General features: G+C 45.1%; 1 pseudogene; it reads left to right on the top strand.

Moving 5' to 3' along the window:
* Positions 1–2,262: 2,262 nt before the first annotated feature.
* Positions 2,263–17,459, top strand: LOC115318545 (annotated as a pseudogene).
* Positions 17,460–19,941: the final 2,482 nt, after the last annotated feature.

Consider the following 19,941-nt stretch of genomic DNA (forward strand, 5'->3'; position numbering starts at 1 on the left):
GCTAAACACATACACACGGCGTCGGTTCTTGGTCTGTATTCATGCGTGCGAAGGCACAGAGACACGGCACTTCGGCGTGCCAAGGAAGCTTTGAACACGCCGCCAGCCCTTCCTCTCGACGCGTTGTGCCTTTTTCCTGCGACACTGCACTTTCGTAAAATTTTCCACGTGTTCACAACGGCAAGTCTCAACAATACAAAGACTCTTCAAAAAACTTCTTCGGCGAATGACGACGAACGAGTAGAAAACGTGTCTACAGCACGCCGGAAAACCGCAGCAAAGGCTAGCAAAAACGGCAAATCGTATCCCAAGCGAGTGAGGTCCGGTGGCTTCACTTGCGCTGCAGCGAACAAGCGGGGAAGCGCGATCCAGCAATTGTCATAGAGATCAGTGATACCGACTCCGTTGGCATCACTGATCTCAATGACAATTGCTGGATCGCGCTGGCCGCTCCCTCAAGTGAAGCCACCGGACGCAACCTCGCTGGGATATGATTTCCCGTTTTGCTAGCCTTTTGCTGCGGTTTTCCAGCGTGCTGTAGACACGTTTTCAACTCGTTCGTCGTCATTCGCCGAGGAAGTTTTTTGAGACTCTGTGTATTGTTGAGACTTGCCGTTGTGAACACGTAGAAAGTTTTACGAAAGTGCAGTGTCGCAGGAAAAAGCACAACGCGTCGAAAGGAAGGGCTGGCGGCGTGTTCAAAGCTTCCTTGGCACGCCGAAGTGCCGTGTCTCTGTGCCTTCGCGCGCTTGGATACCGACCAAGAACCGACGCCGTGTGAATGTGTTTAGCGAGTGCAATGTGCGTGAAGCCGTATCAAAAGGTACAGCTCGTCGAAAACGTGTCGCCGGTGTCGCGGCGTGATCAAAGCTTCCTTGGCATGCCGAGTGATGCATCTTTCTGCCTTCGCACGCTTGGATACCGGTCAAGAATTGACGCCGCGCCAAAGTTCTGAACGTGTGTCGCGCTTAGATGCCTTTAGATCATTTGTATATATCGGCCACGGAGTTCTGGATCGTCCAGCTGTTCCGGTGAGTTGCTATCAATAAAAGGGGGAGATCTGTACGTGTTCTTATGTACTATATTAACCATGGCTATGTCCCAAATCTACTCTAATAGATTCCGTGGGAGCACGAATAGGGCAACGTTGTGGAGCCAGGGGGGTTTTCGAAAGCAAAAGTACAAGACGGCGAGAATGAAAATCTTTGAAGCGCGGCCGATATGGTCGTGTGCAATCTGTTGACCAATTACAATTAGGCGAGCCGCGCTCAAACGTCAAGTGCAATTAAGTAGGTTGATAATAAGCCAGCACTGATCAGTGATGAGGAGCTGTTGTGCATGGTATTGTGTAAATCGTCTAAGGACGAAAAAAAGACGTACCTTCCCCCCATCTTCCGTCGCTAGTGGACGCTGGATTAAGCTCGTTCCTAAACCGCGAGGGGAAAAGACGCTGATCCAGAGGCACGAACAGCTTCACGCACATTGCACTCGCTAAACACATACACACGGCGTCGGTTCTTGGTCTGTATTCATGCGTGCGAAGGCACAGAGACACGGCACTTCGGCGTGCCAAGGAAGCTTTGAACACGCCGCCAGCCCTTCCTCTCGACGCGTTGTGCCTTTTTCCTGCGACACTGCACTTTCGTAAAATTTTCCACGTGTTCACAACGGCAAGTCTCAACAATACAAAGACTCTTCAAAAAACTTCTTCGGCGAATGACGACGAACGAGTAGAAAACGTGTCTACAGCACGCCGGAAAACCGCAGCAAAGGCTAGCAAAAACGGCAAATCGTATCCCAAGCGAGTGAGGTCCGGTGGCTTCACTTGCGCTGCAGCGAACAAGCGGGGAAGCGCGATCCAGCAATTGTCATAGAGATCAGTGGTTGGCATACTGGTAAGAGCGTAAGGGTTCCAGAGACTGCACACCCTGTCTCTTTTTCAAGCGATATCTTGTTCGGACGCCACGATCACGTTTGAAACTTCTACTGCTTCTACCGCGGAGTGGCGCGGAGTCCGGACCACGGTGATCTGCCAACACAAACCGCAAGCAAAATTTGGGTTGGTTTCGGTTTCTTTGTGATTTTAAGATAAACAAATATTTAAATATTCTCATATATTTCTAAATTAGTAAGTTTAGCTGTATTTTTTTTAAATTGTATTGAGTTTTACAGTAAACAATTATATTTATCGCTTAGGGACGACAATCGAAAGGCGGCGCGACGGTCGCCCTTCGGCATTTTCTTTTTTGTTCTTCGTGTTGTCACATGGTGGATGGGCGTCTGAAGACTTTTATTGAAAAACAAATCTTGCTAGTTGCTTCCAGTTGCCACTCGTCTTCATCACCCGTGCAATTCTACCGCTGGGTAAGTGTTGTTTCTGGTTCGTGTTGCTATTTTTATCTTGCAATTGCTATAAACCGTTCCCCCAAGCGTCCCAACGAGTGGAAAGACGTGCGGGGTTCGGTAAGCCTAACCACATGTGCGGAATTCGGAGGCATGTGGTTTAAGGCGCGTTGATACCATGCGATGTAAGCAGTCACGCGATGCGACTAGATCGCATCGCAAGAAAATTAGATGTTCACACTGGCGTACGTGATGAGCGAGTCCCTTCCTCGACTAGATCGCATCGGAAAAAGTTTGGTCAGCTAGGGACTGCTCAAATCGCGTCACTTTTTTTTCCACGATGGTCGCGATGGTTGCTTTTGCGATGAAAATTATCGCGCGACTAGATCGCATCGCCGTTCTTAACACGCCTTTAAAGACTAGCGGTGTTACTGCACTGGCTAAATTGCTCATCTACAGCGAGTGATTCGTCGCAACCTTGAAATGGCTGACCAACTACACGCTGCATAAATATCCACACAACACCAATTATTAATCGGGTCAGCGTCTGCTCAAGTCGCGTCGCTCTTTTTCCGCGATGGTCGCTTTTGCAACGAAGTTATCGCGCAACAAGATCGCATGGCCGTGTGGCTTCAGCATTTCTTCAGGTCCAATGTCCAAAGCTATCAGTTTGCGCCCATTATGTTCATGTGATAGATGCCTTCTTGGCAGCCACAAATTTGGGACGTTGAATTGTTCTAATTTCCTTATCTTTGAAGGAAGCTTACAACTCTCAAGTGTGGTCATATTAACTACGATATCAATGGCACAAAATTTGTTGTGAGCTAACGAACGTGACCCTTTCACTCTGTCCCTGCCTCTGTTGTATGCTTGGTACAGGATGGACAGACCATTTGCCATTGTAAAATTCCCCCTCGAAGAAGACTGCGTGGCAGTTGTTCCTGTGATATGGCTGTCTGAAGATCGTTCTACGTGCATGTGGCCAGAAAATGGAAGAGCAAATGGGAAAGGGGTTTTGGCCCTGGCCGAACAACAGGCCCTACCAGGTGAAACCGGCTGGGAGCCACATCCAGTTCTTGTGATGACAACATACAGTAAGTAATTACTTTGTGAGCTTCATAACCTTTTCTTGTGACAGCCATTTTACCAAATGGCGGTCACGACTTCAAGCTGGTGGGAGTGTAAAGGCGCTTTCACACAGGCGATGAAAGCAGTCGCGCGACGCGACTAGATCGCATTGCAAAAAATTTAGATGGTCACATCGGCGTGCGCGATTATCGAGTCCAACGCCTTCGTTGGCAAGTCACTTCTCGAAAACTGGCTTCGAACGCCGTTGATTGGCTCAGCTGCTCCGCGACTATAGTTCGTTGCAACCTAAGAACGAAAAGCGAGGGGAAGATGAACTGGGCAGGAGGAAGCAGACGGAACGCTGGAGAAGAGAGGGAAACCTCCTTCTCTCTTTAGCGTTCAGTCTGCTTCCTCCTCCCCCGCCTGTCTTACCCTCGCCCTTCGTTCTTAGGTTGCACAGATCGCATCGCAAAAACTAGGGTCAGGTAGCGACTGCCCAAATCGCGTCGCTTTCTTCTTGCGATGGTGGCTTTTGCTATGAAAGTTATCACGCGACTGATAGCATCGACGTATGGAACGTGCCTTAACTGAGGCTCAGAATATCATGACTACAATATTTGGATGTAGTAGCAATACATATTTCGAAAATTTTTCAAACAGCTCTGAGGACATTCAGAGTAGATCTAATTTAGCTTAGATATTTACACAATAGCCAGATTTACATGTGGATGTCATATGTACAAAGATTCTAAGCTGCACACCAGATGAAGGTGATGCATCACTTTTTAAATTGGTGTGCATCAAGTCCTGCACAAAGACAGGGACTTATCTCAAAGTTGGGGTTGGAGTTCTGGTGCCATAGTTTTCTGCTTTTTTGCACGTGAAAGTGAGGTTTCTACATAGGCATGCACGAAACTGTCAGGCTGCGCGTCTTCTGCTTTTTGTCGGCTCTGCAAAAGAACATGATCAAGAACAGAAACAACAAAAGCCTGGCATGCTGTATTTTCTTTTTATTTCCTGGTGTGTTACAATTGCTATGATGTCCACTGTTATCCCACTGCTTGCACGGGAAGCCATGTGCCACTGTGCTGGTGAATGCCTTCTAGCATTTTTTTGTATGTTCGTATGCAAGAGAATTTTCATTTGCATTTTTCTTGGTATTGGTGAGTTTAGGAAGCAAAGCGAGCATCTCTGCACGATTGGGGCATATTTGAGTTACAAAACCTTCGCTTACTCTGTTTTTGCCCTCTTTCACAGCTGCCCTAGGGGCCTCTGCCAGGATTATTCTGGCCATTAAAAGGCCAACTGCTAAGGCACCAGTGCATTTAACTCTAAATAAATGGTTCCATCTGTAGCTTGTCGTTGGACCTCAAGGGGATGGTGAAAATCTCATATTGCATGGCACATTTCACTTTTTTACCAGAAAAGGGGGGGGAGGGGCATGGCATTAATGCTGCCCTGAGGATATGCATTGGCAGTGAGTGCCTCCCTTCCTCTTGTGCCTTATTATCTTTGTGCATTCTAGTTCACTTTTTGTTTTCTTCAGGGACTTACCGAAAGGCGTCCCGGAAAATCAACACTGCAGAACATACTTCTGCTCTGGACACCTCCGACGCTTCTGGTGATTATGGATTTCCAAATTTTTATCAAAAGAGCTGGAAGCAAAATAATGGGATTTTCTAATGTAGAGAGTGTGACGCGGTTAGCAGGAACAAGCCTCTGCATGTTTTTGTCATTCAACTTTGACTAGGCAAATGCTATTACCAGGGGTGGGACAGCTGCACGAATTGCCCCATTATAAAACATACAGAATATTCTGCGCCTGGTTGTGGCAAAAACATTAAATCGCCCAAAATTGCACCAATATACCTCAAAAGCCTTTTTTTTTCCAAGACATTTTTTTTATTTACTAATTTAATGAGTTTTCGTATGACGCATGTCATACGAAACAAATGGATCTATGAAACCTTTGGTTTCATAGATCCATTTGTTTCTTGCGAGAAACATTCTTAGCCTACTTTATAAATTTTTCTGTCTGAATCTGGCCATTAAAACCCATTCTAATGCGTTGAGAGAAGTCACGTGTTCAGCTACAACTCGAGCTCTTACTGGTCGAGAGAAGGTACGTTGACCAGAGGGTGGAAGAGAGATGGCAAAAAGTTGTCGCCCTCCTAAGTACTGACGGGTCCCGATGCTGCTTAGCTTCGATGATCGGACGAGAACCAGTGTACTCAGCATGGTATAGCCAAGGGAAATAATTGTAGGATTAAAGTGAAATAAGAATGCCATATTTACTCGCATAATGAAGACACTGTTTTCCGAAAAATTGACCCATATTTGAGGGGGGCGTTCATTACGCAGGGTAAAATTTTTGCATTTAACACGTCACGCAAATCTCATTTTAGGTGCCAATATCACATGACAGGGTACTGTGGCACGTCTCCACTGACGGAGGTGTGCCCAGTAATCACGCTCTATAAATTGCAAACCTTTTTTAAAGCGCTTTTGTTTTGCCTTTTGCCGAAGAAAACGTGTCCTACATAGCTCACTCCACACGGAACGACGCGACCGTTCTAAGGCATGACCACTTTCGCAATATCACTGTTAGAAAGCAAATCACAGACTGCGGCGTGTTGACATCAATGCATCCGATGGACGAAGCACGCCTGGGGTTGGGCTATTCCTCGACCCCAGCTACGCTAGACGTGTGCGCGGCTCGGTTTCACGGTTGATCATTTCCGTAACCATGGAATTGTAGCCGTTGTGAGAGTAACTTGGCTTGGCTTGACTTAAGCTGGTAGCTTCGCGACAAAAGAAAATTGGCGGGCTTGGACACTAGCCGACTAGAGCTAAGTTTGATGCAGGTCAAGACTCGCAAAGCCGAAAATTAAAAATGTGTTCATTATGCGGGGGTAAAAAAAAAGTCCAAATGTTCATGGTTGTTGCGAGGGGTACGTTCATTATGCGAATCAAAACGGTATTAAAACTTACAATAAAGGCGTGTGACTGGCAGTTCTGAATAAAATAAGTGCTGCAATTACATTTCACGTAATTGCCCCACAATGTCCTAGTAATTTGCTATAATATTTAGTCCTTAGGTTGCTCCAAAATGTGAATTTCTCTGCTTCTAAGCTGCTCCAAAATATTGATTTTCTACTTTAAAGGGGCACTGACACCACAAACGTCGTATTTTTTTTTATTGACTAAAACTATGCAAGTGGTAGTTCTCGACATGCAAAAAAATACCGCACCGCAAAAAAAAATTTCACCACGCGCGCGCGCACCTTTTTATTTTTGCCGTCCTTCTCTCCCGACCCTCACCTCCTCGCTTCTTTTGAATTGTGACGTCAAGAACAAAGAAATTTAGAAGCTTTGTAGGCGACATTTCTATAACATTTAATAACGGCCATCGTGAAACACGTTTTTTAACGCAATTGCGAACGCACTACGGCCTTTCTTTTTTTTAAATACGAAAAATCGGCGTCCGTTATGATGCCGCTTCCTGGACTTTTATCCTCCCGTGTAGAAAATGGCAGCGAGACGCGAGTGTCGTCTGCTCGCAGGGCGCACACAGGAACCGGTTTTTCCCCCACTCACCTCCTCACTCCAGGTCTCCGGGTGAATCGGTGGGTTCGGAGCGGAGGCGTGAAAGAAAGTCGACTCGCAGGGGAGCTGAGCTTTTGACGTCACCGCACCGGCGCGGATATCGCGGGAACTTCAAATTCGGCATTTGGAAATTGTTTTTTTACTTCACAAATACAGAGTTCCCAACTTTCAAATTTTGAGGGTAGTGTCCAGGCATCGTTTTCAATCGTTTCGGATAATAAAAAAAAAATGATTTTGACGTGTCAGTGCCCCTTTAAGGTGCTCTAAAGTGCCTGTTTTTAGGCTCCAAAAATGCTTCAGAACCTGTTTTAGCTGCCCATGCAGTAAAAAGGGTTCATAGGAAACATGACTTAGGCAGCGAAATTTCTGTTGCCCAACCAATTGTTTGCACAATCCAAAAGCGCCTATGTCATATTCGCGCTCACAGTGTCATGGTGCGTACAGTTTGCATGTTTTTTCTTCTAGCCGGCGAGTCCTGCTCAAACAGGAAAGATGTCCCCCGTCCCCGACTTGAAATCCCACCAGCACGTAAGCATAAAAGAATAAGCATTGTTGGTATTTAACCAAAGTCTTGTATACATTCATACAGTGCAGTCCACTTATAACGATAATGAGAAAACCCAAAAATTCAATCGTTATAACCGATTGTCGTATCTGGACTGGACTGAGCGTTTCTAGTCTAAAAACTCTAGATATTGATCGTTATAAGCAGGACAATGTTCTATTTGGTATCGTTATAAGTGGATTGCACTGTATTTTTGGGCAAAGTTTCATGGTTTGAGGTCATTGCATCATTGCACTCCAGACCAGTTACGTGTGCACAGTAACTGTACCTGGTTAGTGCGTGAGCTCTACTGGCGGAAGGGTTTTTCTGCTGGCATTTGTGCTACCCTGCATGGTAACCTTGCCCTCCTCTTTCACTTAAAACACATTCTGCAAGGTGCTCTCGGGATTTAGATGCACCCATGAAAACAAGAAGATAGATCAGATAGTGCTCTCGTGCCAGTACTTTTGACAGCGATGCATAGAGGAGCGTGAGCCCCCGCAACGTGAACCGTGGGCAGTCTCAGACAAAGGTTGTGACGCCGCACGAGCGGTTGTTAACAGGCACTGCATAGGGTGTGCAAAATGCTAAAACGGCTCGTCACGCGTTTGAATCGTAAAATCAAAGCAGCATCCTGCGTTACGAGCAAGGAAACTGTACTCAATGCCCCACATGTCAATCGAACAAGAATTTAAGACCAAACTGGTGCGTAATCTGCTTTGGCATCATGATCACTTATTTGTTTCTCTGCCAACACTGATAGCATGTACACAGACAATCAAAACTGCCTTCTTACTCTCGAATTCATGTCAAATAAACAAGATTAATCGCCTCGAGATTGAACAGTGTCGCCACCGTGTGGCTGAAATTGGAAACATGCGAAAGCAGGGATACCGCCGTGTGGCGTCTGCTACAGGCGCACGTTCAGAAGCATGAATCTGGACGACGCAAGCCCGTTTCCGGCTCAGCTGAAGCTTCCTTATTAAACGTTTGATGTTTTTTGTTGTTTATTCTTACTAAAGGTTGTGTTGTATCCTTTCACACGCGTGTAAATTCAACAAAGCGATGAATATTGGGTCGGATGCTTCCATAATCTTAGTGTTGTGGCTTGCAGAACCTTTGGTCTTACATATTTTTGTTGTCTCGAACAATCCATAGCTTTCATAAAACGTTAGATATTGATTGGTGCTGGGGATTAAATAACAAATTGACTCGACTGATCCACCCATCGGACATTGCATGATGTCTGACGGGAAAATGGGGTGGGCGATATTTCGGAATTTTTGTTTTAGATATTTAGCCAGAAAAATGGGATGGGCGATTGCACGGGGGAAGGCGCCCTTACGGGATTTTTGGGTATGCAGGACAAAATAAATGTACTTCTAAGCAATAAAATGAGCCATACTAAAGGAGATCGTAATTGAAACCAGATAAAGAAGATTAAAGGGCGTCGGTGGCTGGGGAATGCGATCCGAAGGGGGGGGAGCAGCCAGGGGACAGACATGGCAAAACCAAGTTTACAGAATTCCCGAAGTGCGGGCCGGAGAACATGGGTTAAACCACAATAGGTCTATTGGGGAGACAACTTCTTCAAGAGAAAAGCATTTGATATCGACTGTTCTGCCTACGTGGCATATCAATTCTCTTTTTATCTCTACCGAAATGTCTTGTATTTAGCTTTTGGGTGCCTTTCCACCACATCTATCAAACTTCACAAAAGACACAATAAATTACATTTGTGCATTAGGTGGATACCAGCAGTCATGACATTCTGATGAAAAATGGCATTGTCAAACCTTGTTTCCCTTGAACTAACACTGCAGCCTCATCAAGCTCACCATCAAGGGAGAGGACCGCAATACACAAACCCCATTCGCAGCCCCAAAAGGTCAAGAAAGGGCCCAGTGCTGAGGCAATGTGCAATCCATGTTCACAACCTCGAAAAGACAAGGAGAGGGCTAGCGGTGAGGCTGCAGCACGCAACTTCAGGTTGCACTCCCAGAAGGACAACTGGGACGTCGAAGGTGCCTGTCATGAAGACAGGGAGGAGGATGTGGTGGCAAGTCGTGAGTCTGTTTATGAACATTCAGATCTGGGGAGTGTGCAGGTTGCAGTGGTTTTTTTATGGCCCCTTCAACGACTGCTTGAAACTAAAAAAACTCTTAAGGTAAAGCTAGGAGGTGTCCATGGAAGCTTCTCAGTTGTAAACCGAACCGTAATAATATGCCATTCAACAGAGTTCCATCAAACTCTCCACAAAAATGCTGCTTTGCTCATATTCAAATTTGTTGGTGTATAGCTCTGGAAGAAATTGTAACAAAAAAAACTTGATAACGCCCTATTTCAGAGCACAGCAAAAACAAATTTAGCAAACCACTTGGTAGAAGCTGCTGCTCACATATGGCACCATCATTGGTGCAACAACATACCTAACTTTCCTGGATTGTCCAAGAGACTTTCGAATTCGGTCACATCTTCTGATTGTGCAAATGCGACTTCAAACCTCCCAAAATACAACCGCAACGTTAGTTGTTTTTTCTTTTGTAGTTGTGGCAGCTGCACGGACCTGGCGTTATCGGCCAGAGCCTCGTTTAATACAGTATGGCCGCATCGATATTGCCAACAGGTTAGCGTGGCTAGGTGATGCTGGCTACCGCCTAATACAAAAGGGTGTATCGGGTGTAATAATTAACTATAATCATCTCGTGCAACCACGCGTATGAGGCGTGCAAGGACTCAATGACTAGGTGGCTTAGACCTAGATCAAACTGTTTGGTTTGCGTTGGAGTTCTGTTCATTGATATTCGGCGTCAGGTCGGAGGATGTCACTCCCTGAGGGGAAAAAGTAATACCTACAAATGTTGTTGGAGTCGTGGACGACTAAATTTGCATGTTTCATGTCGTCAAGGGAACGTGACAAGTTTGTGATCTTGTTCTACCCGCACTTGCGATGTCAGCGTAGCTCATGGAGGTAACATTGATATCGAGGTCCACATCGCCTTCCAGAAGCACTAGGGCTATCTTTGTGTCACAGCAAGTAAAGAAACCCTAAGGTTTCATTAACTTGTTGAAGCGCAAAGGGGGCGTGTCTGAGTGCGGGGGGGATTGTGACAGTTCCTTGCTACCCCCCCCCCCCGCCCCCCGGTCTCCCTAATTTCAACATTGTTCATTTGGCAGGCATGCAACAACTTCGGAGCTCTTTCGAGCTTGTTATGCATGCTTTGATCTGCCCTCTGGTTAAGACTCTTGATTTGAAAGGTGGATGGCCCTTCCAGTGTACCTCCGCTGTCGCTCCCGTACATAAGTGTCAAGTGGTAAAAATATAAAAAACCAAGTTATTTTATTCATTGAAAGTGCTTGCTTGTGTTTCAGGTGTCCAACTACGACTGCTCCACCTGCTGCTGGAAGTGCGGCAGCAAAACAGGGACATTCTGAATGAGCTTTCGCAGCTTAAAGAGGTCTGTGAGGGCCATCACGACCGGCTGGGACTGTTGGAGGCGCCAGCAGCACGGGCTGCACCAGCACCAGAGTCTGGTGCTCGCCCAGTCACTCTACCAAGGCTACCAGCCACAACCCTGGAAGAATTGATGGCGGCGGAGGAAGCCGTTCAGGACGAGGCTGTAGAGGAAGCCTTGGTATTTACTAGCCTTTTTTATTTTATATTCTTCGTTACTACACATCATCATGCATTCTTTTTCTGTAGAATTGTGTACAAAGCCTAACTGTTCTTTAACCCCTTCCTTAGAGTCTAGCTGTACATGAGTACAACATGTTATGGTCATGCACCCAAAGGAGTTGGCATGCATGCAAGCTCTGCAGCGAGGATTCTAACGTAGCACTCACAGTAAAATTTTTCTAAAAAGTTCTTATTGAGCAACATGCAAAGTTCGCACTTAAAGGATTTTAATTAATGAGATTCCACTTTATCACTTGTGAGGAAGCCACGTTGTACTTTAGATGTCTCTATTGATTATATGGATCTCTACCATTTTGTTTCTGTTGTGCAAATCTGGCTTACGGTAGCTTTTATTGAGCACCTTGCCATACTATCACTTCAAGCAATGTGAAGCATTGTTAGTTCAATGAAAGCTATCTGGTATAGGGCACATCTCGTGTTGGATTGCTGTCATTCATTAAATAGACACTGCAGACAAAAGAAAACCTTGTTTTTAAAGCAGCCTGATTAGAGTCCAGATACCACAAGATGTATTGACCCCAAAAAAGAAAATAGGAGCATAATTAAAGGTGTGAGTCATTCGAGTTTTCCTAAAAAAAGGGCTTCCAATGTGCCTAAGAGCCACCTTTCTAGGAATAACTCAAATAAGGCTCAAGGCTCCAATGAATTTTCTTCTTGGTTCTACATCTTGTGGTGTGCAAATCATAATCAGCCTGTTTAAAAAAAATCAGTGTCACCTTAACCTTTTTGAATCATGTAACAACATACTTTAGCCTGTCCGGTCAGAATGCATTCACAGAAAAAACAACTCAATCAGCGAGTCGCTGTGTATTCAGCTTTCTTGTTTAGTACAAGCAATATACTTTGAATTTAATGAACTGGCCATCTACTAGTCCAGGGGTGGCCAAACCGCGGCTCGCGAGTTGCATGCGGCTCTTTGCTGGTCCAAGTGCGGCGCGCGAATCCCTCGTGAGGGGACCCCCCTTCCCCCCCCCCCTCCTTCGCCCCTTACCGCGTTTTCCCAGGAAAAACAAAAAGAAAGGATTACAGTATAAAGCACACTGCAGCCTGCAGTTCGGCAGCCTTGTATTCCCATATGTACAGTCGTACAGCTTTGTGCCCCCATACGTACAGTCAGACTCTGAACAAAAGTTAAGTTTGCCCCCTCCCCTCCCCTCCCCCCCCCCCCCCCCCCCCCGCGGCTCTTAGAAGTTCCGTGGTTTTGTTTGCGGCATTTAGGCCATGGCAGCTCGGCCAACCCTGTACTAGTCTGTGCCAACTCAAGAAGGTAGGGCGAGGAGAAGGAAGGTGGAAAAGGAGGAAACTGCAATGATGGTGAGAGGAGAGGAAACCTGGCACTCCCCTCGCTAGCTAGCGGTGCTTCCGTTTCATCCTGTCCCACCTTCCTTTCCCTCGCCCCACGTTCTTAAACTTGAGATATGCTATAGAGTACTTCATTTTTGTCAAAAAAACGGCTTGTGGTACCTCTGCTCCACTTCTTGAAGGAGGTGGCAGAGAGCAGGCCAGGAAAATGCTCAGGTTTTTCAACAGAAGCTTTTTGAGCCATTGCCTCTGCCTATTTGTCAAATGAAATCGCCCTGAAAACAAATTCCTTCTTTTTCCTGATTGAAGTGACGATGAAAAGGCTTTCATGATAACAAAAATTGTCTAATTATTCGGAACCTGGAGCAAGCATATTCGGAGAAATATGGGGCAATTGTTTCGGATGCGTTCCTTGTGCAACACATTCTTTGCTCCCCAGATTTAGGAAAATAGTGGCTTTTGTGTTCGACAAACCAAGGTAGAATTATTGAGGCTCACTGTGCTCTAGTTAAAGGGTTAAGTAATGTGTCGGTTAATAATGTTAACCCTGTTGTATCCAGGGGACACGTCTTGAGTGCGTGGCACCTGGAGGAGGCATCACCTATAATTGCTTGTGGCCCTCGTTAAACTTCCTTCATTTAGAGAGCTGCCTTAAGGACTAACATTCAGCCATGTCTGCATAATGGTGAAAATAAAACTAATACCCCTTGAAGTGACTGCAGTGTACAGTGAACAGAAGAGAATTGCACTGCCTAAATTGCTTCTAGGGCCAGCGAATAATTGACTCGAGGCTTGAAAGCTTCAATCTTTCTAATACTTTCTGTGGAAGCAGATTGGGTTAATAAATGAGCTGTACAGGACATAGGATTACAATTATTTACCTTTACGACACAATTTCTATATAAAGTTTGCAATATTGTTTTATGGTTATTTCTTATGCTCTTTTGCAGCAAAAGCGGCTCTTCAGGATTGGAGGGAAGACAGACGTGGAGACGGTGGCAAATATAATGTCGCACATAATGAGCCCCCCCTGTGCAGGCCTTGTATAGCCTGCATGGGAAAAAAGGAAAAAGAAAGTTCCTGCTGCTGCAACTTTGCACCGTGGCGACAGGTAATATTTCATTACTGAAATTTGTGTTTGCCTCGCAACGTATACAGTGACACAACCTCCTATTGCACACATGAAGCGACCTGGAAACCTTGTTTGGCTTATTAATGTTCAGCTTAACAGAAGTGACCAAAATGTTGTGCTGTGTGTGTCCTAATTGCCCTTGCACAGTATGAAATCATAATTGAATGGTCTTCAACAATGAAGAACTTCCCACGAAACTTATTTAGCAGACTATGATTTTCCCTAAAAATTCCTTTGAAGTTCCTACCACACTGGCAGGAGCTTTAATTTATTTGGTGTGGGGCTGTACGCATCCATCTTGGTGCGAAGACTCCATCATTAAAAACATCCATCTTTTCCTTCCCATTGTGACGATGCTTGACAACATATTCTCCTGGCCATGCCAAACTTCCCGAAGGCAGACAGGGCAGTTTTCTTAAATGCTAAAAGTAAAGCAAAAAAAGTTGACTGTAGAGCAGTCCTGAAATGTGAAGTTCTTAAAAAAAAGCTAAAACACTTTCTGAAAAAAAAAAAAAAAAAAAACGAGTTAGAGGTGATTTCTGACGTATTTCTAACACGTTAATCGTCAAGCATTAATCCGAATATTACATTTGTTTTTCCCGAATATGTAATAGACCTATCTCACCGAGCGTTCAGCGCATGCATGACGCCGCCATAACATTAGTTCATAGGAGGCCAACGGCGGTGCACGAGAGGGCTTGTGCTTTCTCGTATCGCGAGAAAACACGAAAAACCTCCAACCAGTCGTGATGTCATAAAAGGATCCTTTGGCCGCCAAGCGCGTGTTGCTTGTGTGGACACGCGTGTAATCGCAAGCTTGCCAGGTATATTCCACGCTGCCACCAGTCATGATTTATTTTTCTAATCTTTCTAAAAAGAGTGGGAGTGCGCGTGCACAGCTTTGATTGGTGCTGAAGATGCGCGAGAGCGGAGATTCCGAAAAACCTTTTGTGACCTCACACTCCAGGAAGGAGGGGATTCAGCGGTACTTTCAAAATTAATTTTTGCATCTTCCGTTCACCAAATTGAAAAATAATCTCTATATTCGTGGTCCTGAACGCCACATGAAGTCGACTTAGTTGTTTATCCTCAAATACAGAACCGGTTCAGCTTCCCTTTAAAGCATTTTCAGGCCCCCAAAACTTAGGCACCTATTTTTCTTTTCTGGCTGATGGTAACTTTGGGTGTTTCGAGTTAAGTCCAGTCCAGCCATGACTCATTGTAGTTCCTGCAGCAAAGCTCTGAAGAAATGCCGCTGTTTACTGACAGCCATCCACAGCCATCCTCCATTTTTTTCCGGTAGTTGCAGGTCATTACAAAGTAAACAAATAAACGCTCAAAGCATTTCAATCGCGTCTCTGCTAGCCAGCCGTTCGTCACGAGGGCTTAGAAGGGGCGCAGTTTTGGCGAGAGGAGCTGCAACATTGCAAATAATCACGGTACAAAAAAATTTACATTATAGTAAAATATTTATTTTTGATAGAACAATAAATAAAGCCCCTAAACACGCCGATTTGGTAATAGGCAGTTTTAGCACAGCGTTACCACAGGCTACCGTTGGCTACCGTGAGCTAGTCACTGTATGGGTTCCCAGAGTAACGCATTCCTTCTCTTTTCGCGTTTTGCCGACAACATACTCACTTCTAGCCGATCATGTTTTGGCTTGGTGAGTATCATTGGACGGTAGCAATCACGTGACAGAAGCACCGCTAGACTGACCTCCATCATCGCTTCAAGCGGCTCTAATCGCCACCATCTTGGGTCCAGCAAACAACTGCACACACGTACGCTCTACTGCTCCTCGAACGCACGTTTACGCGCAGTCTTTTCCACGTGGTTATGGACGTCAAAAGCAGGGAGGTTGTGTGCATAGCTGCACAATGCCTGCTTGTGTCGCTTTTAGGTGTAGCAGCGGGAGCACATCAACTTGAATTAATGTTTATAAATGTTCGGTAGAGAAAAAAATATGTAATGTAATGTTAATTATCTACGAAAGCTACTCACAGCACCACAGAAGATCTTGTGTAGCCCATCGAGCAATTCAAGTAAAGCTCTTTCAACATGCTCCAATGCATGTCGCTACTATTGCCTTCATACCCTCGTCGATGTGTGGACCCAAGATTTCGGTGCCATGGTTTCGGTTTCAGTGCCACGCCGCGGTTCTAAAACGAACTTTCGGAGTTTCGTTACTCTGGGAACCCATACAGTGACTGCCGTGAGCACGGCAAGGCTCCTGGCGTGCTGAAAATTGTGCTTCAAAGGTGCAGCACAAACTTCCTGTTGCAATGCTACACCGCATAGTAGCCTAGGATAACAAACTTCCTATCAGTATCCATAGTGCAGTTTTATCACGCGTTAATATATATGTATACACTATAAAAACGCGACGGTGAGTAGCGAGTTGGAAGCCTGTGACACAGACATAAATACTGTGAACCCTCCTTTTCTGAGTCTTGGCGGTCAACGCCTGCAGCTCACTTAGAGCACTAATGACCGGGAAATGCACGGACACGATATCTTCATCGCCCTCAAAAATATTCTGCCACAAAGAGTGATCTGACCGGTTCCTAAAATACGTTCGCCTGCCACAAAGCTTTGCAAGTTGAGCTTTCGGCAACCTTTAAGTATCAGCATGCTCGTTTTGCTAACGTGCATCAACATCTCCGTCGCCGGTAATATGATCCTGCCCTAACCACCTCGCATTTCTAGACAAATAAATCTTTTTTAGCGCACTGACCAGCTTCACCGAGCAGGCATACAGGAAATTTTGGAGAATCTATCCCCGTCTCTTCTGCCATCTTGGAACTACCGCCCCGCCACCTGTAGGGCGCTGGAGTTGCGAATAGCAGGAATGCGGGTAATCCTTTGCCACTGCTGTCAACAGAATATTCTCTCCTGCAAACTCCCATTCTGTCGTCCCAGAGTAGCAAGCGTCGTGAGGCAGCCTCGGCAGCTTCCTGCTATGGGATGTTGGGCAGAATCTGCACTATGCTGCAAACGTTTCAGCCAACAAATGGGCGTGTTAAATGATTTCTGCTAAAGTCTTTTTCTGCATTTGTTCTACAGGAAACCAACCAAGCATTCCGACTTTGTTCGACATATCCATTAATCCAGTTGTACAGTCGAATCTCATTAATTCAAACTCGAGAAGGACCAACATTTTTTTTTAATAAAGAAAAGTTTGAATTACTGTGAGTTCCCTCCCATTGAGATGCATAGGGTGGAACCTGCATGTTCATTTGAATTAAGGGAGTTTGAATTAATTAGATTTGACTGCAATTGATTTTGCCTGGTCAGAAGCATTGAGCTTTACTAATGTTCAACCATCTTTGCAGCAACCATCTCTGCAAAAATCAAAAAGGATGAGAAGGCATCGCAGGCCATCATTGGCAGAGGGTTACCGGGATCAGGAGACCGGGGTGGCGGCAGGAAACGCCGATTCTTCATGACAGTGGGCGAGGGTCCACCCCAGGAACTGCTTCCACCCATGTCCCCAGCTCAAGGGGGTCTTTAGATGGAGTCATGTAGGGTGGCATTTTTGCGGTGCCTTTTCGATGGACTCTGTCGATTAATGCCACCGTATGTGACTCGAGCTGTTTTGCTATTACTTATTACTTTTTCTCTATTACTTTTTTGTTTTGCTTCTACTTTTTGCTTGAGTTTTTTTTTTTAACACTAAAGCAAAGTGTCACAAGCTTTCTTCTGAAGCAAAAGAATGACAATTGTGGAATAAAAAAGAAATAAATAGGCATCTTGCTTGTCCCGTCTTTGTGGCCTCTGTCTTGGGTTTTAGAAGTGTTCAGATAAGTTTCACAAGACTATTTGTTCTGATTTCTTAATTTGCATGCAGATGTGCATGGTCCAAAGCAGAAGGGACTTTTTGAACCTTGTAGTTTTTCTATACACGGTTCTGTAAAATAATGGAGTAGTGGATATTCAGGGTGCTATGCCATAATACGCATGTCATGGAAAAAATTTCTAACCGTAAGATAGCCAGTGGAGCGCCCGAATAGCTATATGTTGTAGTAAACTACTAGTGAGAGAATACATCAAACAATGGCCAAATGTTGGCCGGAATTGTGGTTGGATAATGGCCTAGTATTCGTGTCAATAATTGTCAAAGTTTGCTGAAACGATGGTTGAGCAATGGCCGAACATTGGCTGGAAGGATGGTTGAACAATGGCCCAACATAGGATTGGGTAGTGCTTCCAATATTGTCCAATATTGTGGCCGATCTTTGCCAATGTTGGGCCACTGTTGGACCAACATCGGTGTGCTGCCTGGGTACATTTCTCTTATGTTCTCTTAGTCTGTCATTAACACACCTCGAAGTTTGCCCTACATAAGCAAAGCCACACGCCATCGGAATTTCATACACTACACTGTTTCTGCACGAGATCGATTTTTCACGGTGACCTTTCCTGCACTCTTGCATTTGAGTTTCAAAAGGAGTTACTCTATCTAACCTGAAATCAGAACTAAAAACTGTTTCACCTCCAAACTGCTTAGCACACGCCTTCAGGTAATGTGAAATTCCATGAAAATACGGGATCACAGCCATCCGTCTTTTCGACGTGTCTTCTCTTTCCTTTTTCTCCTTGGTGTGTACATCTAAATTCCTTCTGATGAACTCTTCTTCATACCCTGCCCCTCTTAGTCTCTTCCATTGACCTTCCACCGAATTTGTGATAAAATGTATGCATGATCGGTCTAGAGCATTTCTGATCAAAGACTTTACCACTCCCGCTTTCGCCGTTTTCGAATGGCAGCTATTTTTTGACAGAACAGGTTTCGGGTTTTCTTTGCCGTACTCCCAGCAGAGACCTTTATCAGTGTGAATCCAGAGATCCAAGAATTGTAATATTCCATTCTCCGGTTTCTCTACGGTGAAGCGTAGTTCAGGGGCTGCTGATCTTATCAAATGCTCGAGACCGTTGAACAGGTCATCCCGGAAGGTGCACACAAAAATATCATCCACATAACGCCTCACAAAACACATGTCCTCTCCAAAACCTTGAATTCGATCAAACAAAACAGAGTCCAACGAGTTCAGATACACCTCCGATAAAGCCGGTGCAACCGAGGACCCGATGCACACGGCTTCCTTCTGTACAAACTTTTTTCCTTCATACTCCACAACCGTGGGCTGAAGATAATAGTCAAGAATGACAAGAAAACTGTCTAGCGAAATGCCTGTTTGGGATTGAAACTGAACGAGATTCGATTCTAGCGCATCCTTCACCCTTGTCATCAATCTATTTGTCTCCAGAGAATAATAGAGGCCCTTAATATCCATCGATAAAACTGAACATTCTCTCCCGTGGTTGACCTCCAATAAACTGATTAATTCGTTCGAATTCCTGAGGGACAATGACTTCTCTATATGAGTAAACTTTAGACCGTTCTGTAGAAACTTTGAAACTGATTTCTTCCACGTGCCACATTCGTTAATTACCGCCCGAAGAGGCATTTCCGGTTTATGATCCTTTAAGAAAAATTTTACACTTAGCGTTGACCGCATTGGACCTAACAGACTCTTTGCCACACCTTCCAAATCGTCCTCCTTAAGAACCGAACCGATCTTTGCCCTTAGCTTAGCAAGGTTTCTATTCCATTCATAGAAAAGTGAATTCATCGTTTCGTCCGTTTTCATTCGAAAGACAGACCCGGGAAGGATGGCGAATTTCCCAGATTTGTCCGTTTGCAGTACCTTCACTGACCTCGCTTTTAAGTCTTTTTTGACCCCACTGATTTCAGCGACTGCAAAGTTCGGGATACCCTAAGGCCATCTTGGCGGATATGGCAGAAAATATATTAATGCATGAAAAAATACAAGACCAAAGCAAAGAGAAGAGGAGCCGACCAGCCATAGTGCCGTACATACATTCATTCCATACCACATAACTTGAAAAAGGTAGCCAACAGGTTTGATGTCAGGGTGGTGCTTTCTGCACCTGACAAGTTGAAAAGGCTGTGCCCGAAAATCAATTCCCAACACGACAGACAGGACAATTGCGATGTCAAGCATGTTAATAAGTTTGTGAACTGCCTTAGAGGCTTAGTATACGAGATTTTATTCTCGTGTGGGAAGGTGTACGTGGGTCAGACTGGGCCGGTGTGTGAACATGAGATTGCGAGAGTATGCACTGTCTCTTAAGTCTTCACCGGCGGTATATCTCGCTCTACACGTACGAGACTGCAAGTGTACTCCCCTATTCCATTGAACAAAATCCTAAGGAAGTTCAGTG

This window comes from Ixodes scapularis, unplaced genomic scaffold (assembly GCF_016920785.2).
Source record: "Ixodes scapularis isolate PalLabHiFi unplaced genomic scaffold, ASM1692078v2 ptg001200l_1__unscaffolded, whole genome shotgun sequence".
In the NCBI taxonomy this organism is placed as follows: domain Eukaryota; kingdom Metazoa; phylum Arthropoda; class Arachnida; order Ixodida; family Ixodidae; genus Ixodes; species Ixodes scapularis.